We start from the raw sequence: 14,349 nt of genomic DNA, 5'->3' as shown, positions 1-14,349 counted from the left end.
GGAAGACTCTGAGGAAAATATCCAATCTTCATGCTTCTGATGGTATACAGGCACTATAATAGTGGTGTGGCCCCATGGAATAGACATTACCTATGTTTCTCCGTCATTTGAACTCACTCCACTCGAATATGTAGTTCACCATAGAAAGAGGTGGAATCTTACCATTCCTGGATGTCATGGCTAGCAGAAAAGTCAACGGAACACTGGGACATAGGGCCAACAGAAAACGAACTCATGTAGAGTTATACCTGCAGATCGCAAGCTGTCATCATCCTGCACAACGCAGTAGTGTCTTCCGCTGTTTCCTACGTAGACCACAAGTCTCAGAAATCAACGGTCTGCCTTGTGAGCTACAAAACTTAAGAATCGTGTTTCAACAGAATGGCTATTCTGGCAGACACGTACGCCGTGCATTCCGTTCCAGTCAAGTTCAATGTAGCGATGTAAGTGAAGATGCGGAGACACCCATTGCAACGGCGTCCTTGCCGTATTTTGGAGGCATGTCTTCAAGAATAGAAAGAATCCTCGAGAGACACGACATCAACAGTGTTTTTTTGCCACCAACCGTTGTGCTCGGTCATAGACGATCTCGGCCTTAGGAATTTGTTGTGCTAGGTCATAGAAGATCTTGGCCTTGCAACGCAGCGTACATATAAAATCCCATGCCCATGTGGGAAATTTAGAGCAAACATGTCGAACCCTGCAAGAACATTGTGTTGACCGTCAACGTCATACACGGCTGGGCAGCAGATGTGGTAAGGCCGCCTAGAATGGAGTCGTTTGTTCGTCTTCCACGAAGTCTGTTAATTGCTCTGAACTGGAGTATGTAGTGTCTACCTCGAAGAGAGAAAGCTGCTGGAGCTAAAAAACGTATTACATAAGGTGACGTACAGAAGATATATAATGCATTGGAACCATCCACTTTCATTATTCCGTTTGCTTCGCCTCTCAAAAAAGGGGCTATTCAGAAAGCCGATCCCTCAAAAAATTGGTCAACAGTGCTGTCACCAGTACCTGCAAATGTAAGTGCTGTTGCAAAGGCTCTGTTATAGCGAAACCTACAACTCTGTCCTGATCAGAATAGGCAATGGATGTCAATAATGCACAGCTTTCAGTACCTCCACAGGCAGTCTCCTCCGACAAACAAACCAAAAGGGCAGTGCCAACAACAGAAGAAAACTGTTAGACTATGCAGATCACATTTTTCCTGACAGTCCTAATGAGGCCGCTTTAGAGACGATGGAATATGACGTCTGCCTCAGCCAACCATATAGCGCGATTGAACACCCAAACATTACAGAATAGTCACCCCGGCAGAGAGACAGACTCGTGTGAAAGAACTAGAATCCTAGAATTACTGACGTCCCTGTACAGCAGAACTATATCACTATGTCCTCCACCACAAGGATGATGCGACTGGGGGTTGAGCGAATGATGAGGTAGCTATGTTTGTCAATAACATTCACTACTCCTCTGATTACTTACCTGCAAGTAGTTGCAGCTGAAATTCGTGTGAGTCAAAGGGTCACTATATGCTCTCTATGCCTACCACCACAAGAAACAATAGTCTGACGCTCACGAAGGTCTTATAGAACAACCCTTCCGACAATTTCTCCTACTGGGAGATTTCAATTCCCATAATGCACTTAGGTCCTCGTACTCTATTTGTCTCAGGGACCGATGTTTTGAGTACCTCTTGATGTCTCGTGATCTGTGTATCAACAACATAGACAGGCCCACTCATGTTAAAGCTGCTAATGGTTCGTCCTCGCCTATGCACTTCTCTTCCTTCTCTCCAGCCTTCGTAGATTCTGACCACTTCCAATGGATGCATCTACCAGATGGAGCCGTACTCGAAAGCAAGCCACCAACATGGATGATAAGCAGAGCAAACTGGTTGTTGTTCAGCTAGCTGACTGTGTTTCAACACTGGGGCAACGTCCAGGAATGGCTGGACCACATCACAACTGTGATCCATCTGCCACTGACTTATTCATCAGAAAGTCGCCAGGTCTTCCTGAAATGCGGCCTGTAGTTTAGTGGACCCTGATGAATGCCGCTCAGCCACACAGGCCTGTCTTTGAGGTCAGCGACGGTTTAAATGCTGACCAAGGCAACAAAGCCTCCCAGCTTTTCGATTAGTGAGAAAGAATGTTCGACGTATACTCAAAGAGCGCAAGAAAAAATCATGGCATGTGTTCCTGGACTTCATCAACGGCTCCACTTGTTATACAAAAGTATGGGAAGCTATGAGGAGGATTTACTCTAAATACCGTCAGTTATTTATAGCAGCGGTGCTGGAGCAGAGGTGAGACATCGCCTAGACAATGAGCTTTTTGCCAGCCAGGATACTTCGTTCCGCCGTTACCACATGATCACAGAGAGGGGTCAGATGGCCTTCATATCCAATAATTCTGAGTCGTATAACTGCCCCTTCTCCACACAGAAGATGGTTTCGGCAGTGCCTCAGGCTCGTGAACTGTGCATGGTCACGACCAAATCCAACACAGCATACTGCGAACTTTGCGAACTGAATCACAAGAAATCTTCCTAGATTGTTTTAATTAGATATGAGAAGGCAGTTCCCTAAATCGTAGAGTGAGACCACTTTGGTACCCATTTTCAAAGCAGGAAAGGACCGAAATTGTCGCCTCTGTAGGAAAGACCTTGGAGGGAATGGTCAACGTCGTCTGATGTGGATATTAGAGACCAGACAGCTACTTTGACACTATCACTGTGGATTCAGAAGATATCGATGTACTGTCCACAATCTGATCCTGCTCTAGGTGGCTCTCCAGCAGGTTTTCTATGTAGACAGCATTGTATCATGGTTATTTTATAACATTAGTTAGGAGTACGACGCTACCTTGGTGCACAGTATTCTAGAGAAGCTGCATTATTGGGGCTTTCGTGATGACATACACATAGTCATTAGCCCTTTCTTATTAAAACGTCTTTTTAGGTGCCGGATTTATGACGTACTGTCAAATAGGTTTGAGAGGGGAACGGCGTTTCAAGCGTAATCTTTTGTGCCGTATTCGCAAACAGGGAATCAGCTACGGTAGGGAGTACAGTGCACTGCTTCTCATTTGTGGACGATTTTGCAGTTTTCTGTTCCTCCTCCAACACTGCAACGGTGGCTCGTCTGTTACAACTTACAGTTAAAACAGGTTGAAGGAGTGAGCATCAAAGACAGATTCTTAGTTTTTTGCGTTTTAGTGTGTGTGTGTGTGTGTGTGTGTGTGTGTGTGTGAGCCGTGAGCGGCTCATGTTCATCCCGTTTGTATCTTGTCACCTTCTCTTATGGTACTGCCACTCGTTTTCTTATTCCATTTACTGGCGTCACTAACTTCCTGCCTTACCTGCCCATGAGTGGCAGCAGCAGCGCTTATCAAGTGCACTGTCGTACCATCTCTGGAGTGACCGATAGCATTTTCAGCTCGTCGTGTATCAGGAGTTCAGTTGAGAGCTCAGTCGGGACGCAGCAGCAGTGAGTCGGCGAAGGAGCCCCAGTAAGGTGCGGACAGACAGTGCTCGCCGACCGCTGGCGACACGCATGAACTGTCTGACGGAAGGAGATTGGAGTGGGACGACTGTTGATTGGTCGTCCGGTAGGTCGTCTCATTGAGCGACATGTATTGGGTCTTTTGATTATTTCTGGGCCTCGTTACTTGGTCATCGTGCCGGACGTGGGTCAGTTCCTTCCTTGCGCAGAGATGTCGTGGTCAATGGGCAAGAGTTACCTCTGCATGGATGGGTCCGAGCCAGTGTGCCCTGGTCGCCGTGTCTTCGAGTTCGGAACGGACGTGGAGTTGAGTCGGATTGGAGATGCAGTCAGCTTCGGACAGCCAGGACTCGCCCGACCGTTGCCGACACACGAGTAGGAACGACCTGGGTTGGTCGTCCCATCGGACGGCGTGTATTTGGTCGCCAACCGCTTGTGGAAATTCTCTGTGTGTCGAATTTATTCATCCTTGTTATTCCACAGTGACTGCTTTACGATTGTTCGGGTTCTCGTGCAAGTGTGTTTGCGCGGAACCGTGTGTAGCTTCTGTGATTTCCACTGAGCAGATGAATGCTGTCTGCGTACTGGAGTAGTCAGTCACGCGGTTGAAATAGAGCAGCGAGTGTGTCGGGTGGAAGAGAATCGATTAGGCTGTTGGTTGGTTCCTCAGCCGTCCCTATGTCGTGTTGCCACCCGATTGTTCAGTGCTACTCTTGGCTGCCTGTCTCACCTACACTGTGGTTAGTGTTTCCTCTCCAGGCCGACCCTTGGAACACTTCTGAATACCACTGTTTGTTGTTTGTGATTGTCGTTTTATTTGGTCGCAGGTAATGTGTCAGGCCTTCGGCCATGTATTAATATTGTCTGTTTATGTTTAGCATATGGCCTTCAACTGAACTTCATGACAACTATTTTAAGATTAGGCCTTCAGCCGTGTTTCATTTAAAATTCTTGTTGCTCTGTATTTAGGCCTTCAGCCGCGTTTGTTTTAGAATCTGTGGCTTTAATATGTAAATCCTTGTCTGTAAGGTTTCCCTTTAATTATCTGGAATTCTTGAAACGGCCTTCAGCCGTGTTCTGTAAATATTTATCTGAAGGTGGTCTCTAATTACTCTTGAGTAATTGTTTGAGCCTTTAGCCGACAAGATACTTCAAGTTTTCTTAAGATGTTTTTCTATTGCACTGTGTAAAAGCTTATCTTTAAAGCCTCTCTTTTATTATGTAAAAAAATTGGGCTTTCAGCCGAACAATTAATTTGAATTTTCCTTAATATGGCCTTTAGCGGGAATTTGTAAATGCTTGACTTTTAAAGAATTTCCTTACCTGATCTGAAATATTATTTCGGCCTTTAGTCGAGAAGATATTGCAGTTTTACTTAAGTAAGGCCTTCAGCCGTTACTCTAAATCCTGGCATTTTAAAAGAAATGATTTAAACTTATTCTGGAGAAGTTACTTGGGCCCTCAGCCGTGAATTGATCTTGTTTTAAAGAGAAAACTGTGCATTGGTTTGAGGAATAAAGTTGTGTGTTCTTGTGTAACTAACAGTAATTGACCTTGGTCCCTTTCGACAACCTGATCCGCTCTGTGCAGCCAAACACCAGGTTCCAGTGAGTGCTAATTTTAATTCTTCCAGTCTTAATTTTAATTTACCTAACTTGCTTATGAGTGACACCACTCTACATCAGAAGACTTGGGTCGCTTTTTTTATTCAAAATTTTTGCAGATAAAACACCTCAAAGCAAGGATTCACAAAGCCACAGCTCTTGGAGAGAGTACAGAACGGACAGGACTTTCGTGAGACCGCGCCTAGACTATGGATACGCAGTATACGGACGAGCGAGGCTTTCTCACCTGAAGATTATCTACACTATCGGCCAAGGGGGGATCAGGCTGGCCACCCCCATACCCGGTCTCTGTGCTAAGGCCGAATAACGGACACTCACCATCCAGTAGCACATCCTCATAGTGCGTGAACCGTTTAAGATCATCACTACTCCAATTTCAGCAGCATACCATACTGTTGCACGACTCGCTATGGAGCACCTTGTCTCAAATCCTTCAGGAGCAACAAGGCCGTTAGTAGCCCGCGTGAAGCATGGTCTGGAGCCACTTGATGTGAAACCAACACAAATTTAAATCCAGGTTTGGATCCAACTGCAGTCCTCAGAACTGCAGAGGCTCAGACTAATTTTAGATTTAGTGCGGCTCAGGAAAGTTTGCACTCCAGTCTCTGTCTTAATACAATATTTTACATTTTAAATGAACACCACGACCATAAAGCTGTATTCACGGATGTGTCTAAACACCTGGACTCCGTTGGCTGCTCTGTTTTCTTCCCTGAACGTGTTCTTAAGATCCCATTACCTCAAAAGTTCACTTTGTTCGATGCCGAATTATACGCGCTCTTGAGAGCGCTGGACCAGATGAGATGGGTGGCCACTGCTAAATTCCTCGTCACTTCCGATTCGGTGAAGTATCCTTCATTGTATACACTTGTACCTAGCGGATTGAGAAGAACAGAATATTCAGGACGCGCTTTCCCAACTACAAAGACCAGGGTACCAATCTGCTGGGCAGGAGGGCACGTATTAAGGAAAACGAAGAAGCAGATGTAGCAGCGAAGAAGGAGGGTAACGACCAGAAGATATTTCAGTGTGCCGCTGCCCAGTATCCTCGGCGATGAGGTACAGAGTCATGCACAGACGGGAAGAAGAGTGACTGGAAGTGGCCGATAATAAACTTTGTGTAATAAAGTCAACAACTCGGCCTTAGCGTGCCTTCTTCCAGCGATACAAATGGCTCTGAGCACTATGCGACTTAAATTCTGAGGTCATCAGTCGCCTAGAACTTAGAACTAATTAAACCTAACTAACCTAAGGACATCACACACATCCATGCCCGAGGCAGGATTCGAACCTGCGACGTAGCGGACGCTCGGTTCCAGACTGTAGCGCCCAGAACCGCACGGCCACTCTGGCCAGCCAGCGATACAGGTGAGATGAAGTTCTTTGCTCTCGTCTTCACATCCTCGATATCGACGTGACGTTAAATTCTAATCTTCCTTTGCCTTCGCGTACGACACATCCCTGTAATACATGGCTTCTTGCTTCAGCGAGGCGAGCCTCTAAAGTGTGGTGATTGTGCACCACATTTCAGTTAACTGCGTTTTATAGTAGTATACAGGACGATCAAACGTTTTTGTTCGAAAGCCTTGTTTCTCAGAATCGGTACGCCATTCAGGCAAAATCGCCGTGAGATTTGAGTCATGTATCCTACCGACGCACAAGGTTGACTACGCTCGTTTGGTAAAACGCTGTGTCCTACTACGTGAAGAAGTGCGTACTGCCAGCAGCACATCCTCGTCCGACAGGGATCGTCGAGGACATTTTTAAGCCACCAGAGGCGTGATATTCGAATGTGGAGAGATAAGGACTATAGGGCGGGTGTTCGAGAGTCTGCCACTTGAGTTGACGTAACTTCTGCATTACGACATCTGCGATATGTGGACGTGCGTTTTCATGAAGCAGCTACATTCCTTGTCGTAGTTTTCCCGAACGTTTCGCCTTAACTATACACGCATTCTTCGTTCTCCGCTGTTTGTCCTTCGGCAACGAATAAATGAATTACAGCAGGTTGTCCTGTCTGGACGCATTTGGTACGACGTCGCCATAGTTCACGTTACCGCATTTGCCACACGCACGTCGGGGAGCCACGAATGCCAGTCTACTACCTTGCCTACATGTCAGAATCGTGCTACGTTGCACACACGTTGCAGCAACGCCCTCAGATGGAAACGTTTTGATAGCCTGTTATACAAGAGGGTAGCAGCCAATTTACCTACAGATTTGCCCTCTATTTCAAATGACTATGAGACGAGTGCGGTATGACAGTTAAGACTGTGTGAAATGCCCGACTTGTTTCCTAAAATTTTAGGGAGTAATTTTTAATCTGACCAACGGCCTTGCTGCAGTGGTAACACCGGTTCCCGTCAGATCACCAAAGTTAAGCGCTGTCGGGCTGGGCTAGCACTTGGATGGGTGACCATTCGGCGTGCCGAGCGCTGTTGGCAAGCGCGGTGCACTCAGCCCTTGTGAGGAAAACTGAGGAGCTACTTGACTGAAAAGTAGCGGCTCCGGACTCGTAAACTGACATACGGCTGGGAGAGCGGTGTGCTGACCACATGCCCCTCCAATCCGCATCCAGTGACGCCTTTGGTTCTGAGGATGACACGGCGGCCGGTCGGTACCCATGGGCCCGCCAGGGCGTGTGGACGGAGAGAGAGAGAGAGAGAGTTTTTAATTTGGCTGGCTCTTCCACGTTTTTTGCACGTGATCAGCATGCCACATATCGCTATGTAATTATTTTAGTTGCGTTTTAATTCAGAATTTAGGGTCGTTTGACCAATGTTATCGTATCGTAAAGGATGAGAGATAGTGCGGGTTAAAGCGTGTAAGAGTGAGAATCAGTGCATTTTTCTTAAGACTGCATCCACTTGAAGAAGAATATTTTAGACGTTTCAAACGTATTCCTTTCTACCAATGTTAGTAAGGGTGCTGATAACATCCACACTTTTCAGGCCCATAAACTACGAACCACAATTTCTCCATCGTAAAATTCATGCATGGTTGAATTGGATTCGCCAGTTATATTTTCATCGTCATTAATCACTAAATGCTTGATTAATTAATACTGCGCACGCGTTCACCGATCCGCTACGATGCCATGCTGCCAGCAGTCAAAAACATGACGTCATAGTCACGAAGACTTGTGCCGGTACGTATTGGTTTACATTAAATCTTGTGGTTTTATTGTTTGTTTACTAGAAATTATGTTTCAGAAACCCGATTTTCAGAAGAGTATTTCGTAAAAAATTAGTTCTCATTGTAAGCTTTATCACAAGCTTTCAAAAATCGAAAGTTGTGATTTTTTATGGTGGGGTAGAGAGAGAATGGGGCTGAGGGGGCCTGTACAGACACCTAAAATTTTAGAAATTAAGAGCAGCATCTACGTCTATACTCTGAAAACAGCTGTGAAGTGAATGGCACAGTAGGCTACCATTTGTGTACGACACGCGGAAATAACTATTGCATAAATGACTGTGTGTGCACAGTGTTGGTATAACCTTGGATTCGCAGTCCTTACGGGTGCGATAAACAGGAGGTTGTGGTACACCCCCAGTTTGTTCGCTAAATACTGGTTCCTAAAATTTTATAAGTAGAGTTATGCAGGATACTTCGCGCCTATCTTCAAGTGTCTCTCAGTTCATGTTTTCCAGTTTCTCCGTGATACTCTACCGTGAATCTACATCTACATGGATACTCTCCAAATCACACTTCAGTGTTCGGCAGAGGGTTCATCGAACGAGCTTCGCAATAATTTTCTATTATTCCAATGACGAACAGCGCGCGGAAAAAACGAACATCTATTGTTTTTCCGTGAGAGCTCTGCTATCTCTTATTTTATTACAATGATCGTTTCTCCCTATGTAGGTCAGCGGAGAAAGTTAGTGATAGAAATTTGGTAGGAAGATTCCGCAAGAACTAAAAACGTCTTTGTTTTATGTTTACCCCAGACCCTGCATCATGTCAGTGACACTTTTCCCCATATTTCTCGATAACACAAAACGTGCTACTCTTCTTATACTTTCTCGATGTACTCCGTCAATCTTATCTGGTAAGGATTCCAGACACCACAGCAGTACTCCAAAAGAGGACGCACAAGCGTAGTGTAGCCAGTTTCTTTAGTACACCTTTGCACCTTCTAAGTGTTCTGTCGATAAAATGCAGTCTTTGGTTCGCCTTCCCTACAATATTTTCCGTGTGTTCTTTCCAATTTAAGTTGTTAGTAAATGTAATTCCTAGGTATTTAGTTGAATTTGCGGCCTTTAGATTTGAGTGGTTTGTCGTGTAACCGAAGTCTAACGGACTCCTTTTAGCACTCACGTTGATGACCTCACACTTTTCATTATTTAGGGCCAATTGCCAATTTTCACACCATGCAAATATCTTTTCTAAATCGTTTTGTAATGTGATTTGACTTTCTGATAATTCAACAAGACGATGAACGACAGCATCATTTGCAAACAACCTAAGAAGGCTGCTAAGATTGTCTCCTAATCGTTTATATAGATAAGGAACAGCAGTTGGCGTATAACACTGCCTTGAGGAACGCCAGAAATCAGTGTTTATTTTCGATGACATTCAATGAACTACTACGGTCTGTGACCTCCCTGACAGGAAATCAGCCACATAACTGAGACGATATTCCATAAGCAAGGAATTTGATTACAAGCCGCTTGTGAGCACAGTGTCAAAAGGCTTGTGGAAATCTATAAATGCGGAATCAATTTGAAATCCATTATCAATAACACTCAACACTTTGTGTGAGTAAAGAGTTAGTTGTGTTCCACAAGAACAACGTTTTCTGAATCCGTGTTGACTGTGTGTCTGGTTCTCTTCGAAGTAATTCATAATGTTCGAACGCAATACATGTTCCAAAATCCTGCTGCATAATGATATGGGCCTGTAATTTAGTGGATTACTCCTGTCTTTCTTGAATATTGGTGTGACCTGTGCAAACCTTTCAGTCTTTGGGTATGGAACTTTCGTCGAATGAGCGATTGTATATGATTGTTAAGTATGGAGCAACTGCATCAGAATACTCTGAAAGGAACCTAATTGGCGTTGTACTGACTAACTTGTGACCACTCGTGCTGGCTGCTGGGTCTACCCTGTCTGAAAGGGATGCTACAGACTTGACCAAAATTTTAGAATGGATCGCGTGAGCAGTCACATTAATCAAATCTTTGGCCACAGTTTACTGTGTTCCAACACAGTTGTGGTTTATTGTCTACTACGAAGAAAACCATTTAAAATCTAATAAGCTCCAATTACCATAAATCAATCTACTGATTGAAATACGGACGGTAAAACTTCCACCTTCGCTAAAAAATAATATTTTTTTAATAATATGCACGATTTATTTCGGACCATAAAACCTAATTTTTAGAGATTAACATCATAAAGTCGTCTCTCAACATATTACACATATAGAGGTTAGCGTTATGATAATATAATTACGAGAGAATCATCCTTAAATACTCGCGCTGGAGTACTGCATACACTACTTCTCGATTTCTGCGTATCATATGGAGAAACTGTGTTGTTCGACCGTGGCGATTCACCTGTCATATCACTGAAGTTTGCATCATCCTCTGATGATCGAAACCGGTCACCTTGTAATAAATGCGCCCTTGCGATCTATACTGTTTTATAATTAATTTCAAATATTCTGTTTTGATCCCTGACTGAGTCCAGCAACGTTTTTCAAAAATTCGTCCTGCGTACAACTAAACAGTTGTTAATACTTCTTTTCATGGTACCAACATGTACTAATCCACAATTACAAGGAATTTTGCATACACAAGGTTTTTTTATTGTTATCGTATGCATCAACTACAGTAATACACATTTAGCAGAACAAAGAAATATATATAAAAATGAACATGTGAAATTATATATAGTACACAAGTTTTAAAACGGCTCAGACCACACTCGGATCCAGCGGAGTGCCTCGTGGGATGCTTGATGGAGCTTCTCAATGCCACCAGGGAAGCGTCTGATTGGACAGTCATTCACAAAGTCGCTCATTGTTTGGGTGTCACCACAGTCACACACAGTGTCACTTGAAAAGCCCCACTTGTGTATTTTGTATTTGCACCTACTTTCTTCGGTCCGATATCTGTTTAACTGCACCCACACCTCCCTTGGTTGGTGGAACTGTTGGATTGCCTACAAGTTCGTGGTTTCGGGTTCTTGTAGCTTGCCACTCACGTTTCCACTCTGCGTCCTGGTCGAATCCTGTGGATAGCATTTGGATCCCCATTTCATATGCTGGTCTTCTAGATTTGAGGCGTTTCAACAATCTTCAAATGTGTGTGAAATCTTATGGGACTTAACTGCTAAGGTCATCAGTCCCTAAGCTTACACACTACTTAACCTAAATTATCCTAAGAACACACACACACACACACACACACACACACACACACACACCCATGCCCGAGGGAGGACTGGAACCTCCGCCGGGACCAGCCGCACAGTCCATGACCGCAGCGCCTGAGGCGTTTCCTGGGCAGTGATAGCAAATCGTCATGAAGAGGGATCGAGTTGTTTTCAGAAACTTGCTGACAGAGGTTGTAAAGAGCAGCCTTTCGGCGGAGGTCTGGTGGACACATGTTTGAAAGCACTGATAGCCAGCAAGTAGGTGTCGACCGAACTCGTCTGCCGCGCCGGTAACTTTGTGCTGCTGTTATCGTCAGCAACACATCACCCTCCTCTGGCACTTAACTGTAGTAAAGAACTTGGCGTTAAAGAAGTGCTCTTAGCTCATTCACAACGTACTGCGACGCCTGCCTTGTGCGGTTGAAACGTTTCTGAGAGAAGGGAGACGAACGTGTTTTGAGTTTGATCATACATTGTAGGCTTTCACGGCAGGCTGATACACCACGTGTAACCAGAGAGACGAAAACATCGCACTATCGTGCGTGCATGAGATTTATAAACACCGTAATTATTTTAACAGGAAAGAGGAAGGTGTCAAATTAGATAAAACATGAGTGTCGATTTTTCACCGCCAGAATGACGATCGATTGCTTTCAGTCGAGAATTTTGGCACTACCAGAGATAATCGCATAGCCTGAGTCACTTGATAGACTGTGATGCCATCTAAGCCACCTACATATTCGGCGCTCCCTCGAGTTCTGATTGCAGTTCGCCGCTTCGCCTCCGGCAACCGGAAACATAAGGGAAAGCTTAATAACATATCGACACGGCCTGTCAGCCCATAAGTTTTAAGAGGGGTAGGATGTCAAACGAGCCGACTTGGAGCAAGAGAGGCACCACAGGACGTTTTAATTCCTACTGTCTATACTTTTACAAATAAATTCATAAAACTTTGTCAGCATGACCAGAAAGGATTTAGGATTCACACTCGTACCAGTGGGAGTTCAAAAACATAAAAAAATATCTTTTTTACAAGTGAAATTTCATCATTTTTTTCACATACTATTGCCAGCAGGTGTTGCTGTAGGAACAGTTTTCTTCGTAAGTAAGAGATATTCTTCGATGAATTTTGCACAGCACACGAACCATACTCACAGGTGTATGAAACTCTAGAATTTTCCAAATCTGTTAAAAACTGCGGTCAAAATTCAGATAATAAACTATAGAATTTGAGTTTTTTCTAAACATGAAGTTTAAAATATAACAGCTCATTCATTTTTTCGTAAACTAAAGAAATTCTAGAGTTTAATACCCCTGTAAATATGGTTTGTATGCTGTGCAAAATTCATCGAATAATCTCTCCTGTTTATGAAGAAAAGTGTACCTATACTAACAAATACAGCCAACAGTAAGTGAAAAAACGATGAAATTTCAAACATAAAAAAACAAAATAGTTACGTTTTTGAACTTCCACTGCTAAGAGTGTGAATCCTGAATCCTTTCTGGCCATACTGACAAAGTTTTATGAATTTGTTTGTAAAAGTATAGACAGTGGAAGTTAAAATGTCCTGTGGTGCCTCTCGTGCTCCATGTTGGCCCGTTTGACGTCCTACCCCCCTTAAATGAATTTAACATCGGCCCTGAAAGCCTAAAATGTATGCTCAAACTCAAAACACGTTCGTCTCTCTTCTATCAGAAACGTTACAACCGCACAAGGCACGGGTCGAGGTACGTCGTGAATGAGCTAGCAGCACTTCTTTAACACGAAGTTCTTTACTACAGTTAAGTGCCAGAGGAGAGTGTTGTGTTGCTGATGGTAACCGCAGCGCACAGTTACAGGCGCGGCACACGAGACGGTTACTGGCGCGACTCCAGGAAAGACAAGAGGAGCTCGTCCGCTCTCCAGCAGCCCGTTCGTGTTCCCGGCAGAGCTGACGATGATTGTGAAGCAGGCGGCGCCGCCGCTCCCACTCTGAAAAGCGACTAATGGCCGCCAACTCGTCAAAGGGGCGCTGCGGCCTGCCAGGGACTGGGAGCAGACGGCACAGTCTGCACGCATGCCCTCAGGGGCAGCCAGTCTTTTCCCGAGACTTCCGCCAGAGTAGAGTGAACACACTGCGCGACTCCGACAGCATTCATAGCTTCCGCACGAGAATAGTCGAAACTTGCCTCTGCGGAGGTCTGTGACGAAAAGGACTAGAAATAACGAGGGTAATACAAATTACAGCACGGAAAGAGGTGGAGTCAACGCAGCCAACTTGTAAATAGAAACGTGGACGACCAACGAGGTAAACTTGTGTGCAAATCTTAAGGATTAAAGTAACTTTAGGATGGTGTATCACTGCCAAGTAACAAAGCTCAGAGATATGAAGATCCCGAAAGAAAAGATACCATTGATGACCGTGCAGCTTCTCTAGAATGAGTGATAATTAAATCGAAACCCTTAGCTGCCACCAAATATTGTTGACATACATCAATGGGGACAGCTGAAAATGTGTGCCCCCACCGGGACTCGAACACGGGATCTCCTGCTTACATGGCAGACGGTCTATCCCTCTGAGCCAGTGAGGGCACAGAGAATAGCGCGAAAGGAGGGACTTATCCCTTGCACGCTTCCCGTGAGACCCACATTCCTAACTGTCCACAACCTACATTCGTAGTGTTTCTAATAGATATTTGCCCGTTCACTCATTACTCGCGCCAGACTAAGCTCACGAGTCCCGTAAGCGTTCGGGCAAAGCCTGCGCATTCGCAGAGAAAAAGGCCAATGGCCGGGTTGGTGTATATCAACATCTGTCGGCAGCTAAGGATTTCTATTTAATTATCATTCGTTCTAGAGAA

General features: G+C 44.6%; 1 pseudogene; it reads left to right on the top strand.

The window, feature by feature from the left end:
- The first annotated feature begins 7,456 nt into the window (after positions 1-7,456).
- Positions 7,457-7,574, top strand: LOC124778617 (annotated as a pseudogene).
- Positions 7,575-14,349: the final 6,775 nt, after the last annotated feature.

The sequence above is a fragment of the Schistocerca piceifrons genome, chromosome 2, assembly GCF_021461385.2.
Source record: "Schistocerca piceifrons isolate TAMUIC-IGC-003096 chromosome 2, iqSchPice1.1, whole genome shotgun sequence".
Lineage (NCBI taxonomy): Eukaryota > Metazoa > Arthropoda > Insecta > Orthoptera > Acrididae > Schistocerca > Schistocerca piceifrons.
This window is presented reverse-complemented; position numbering and strand designations above follow the sequence as displayed.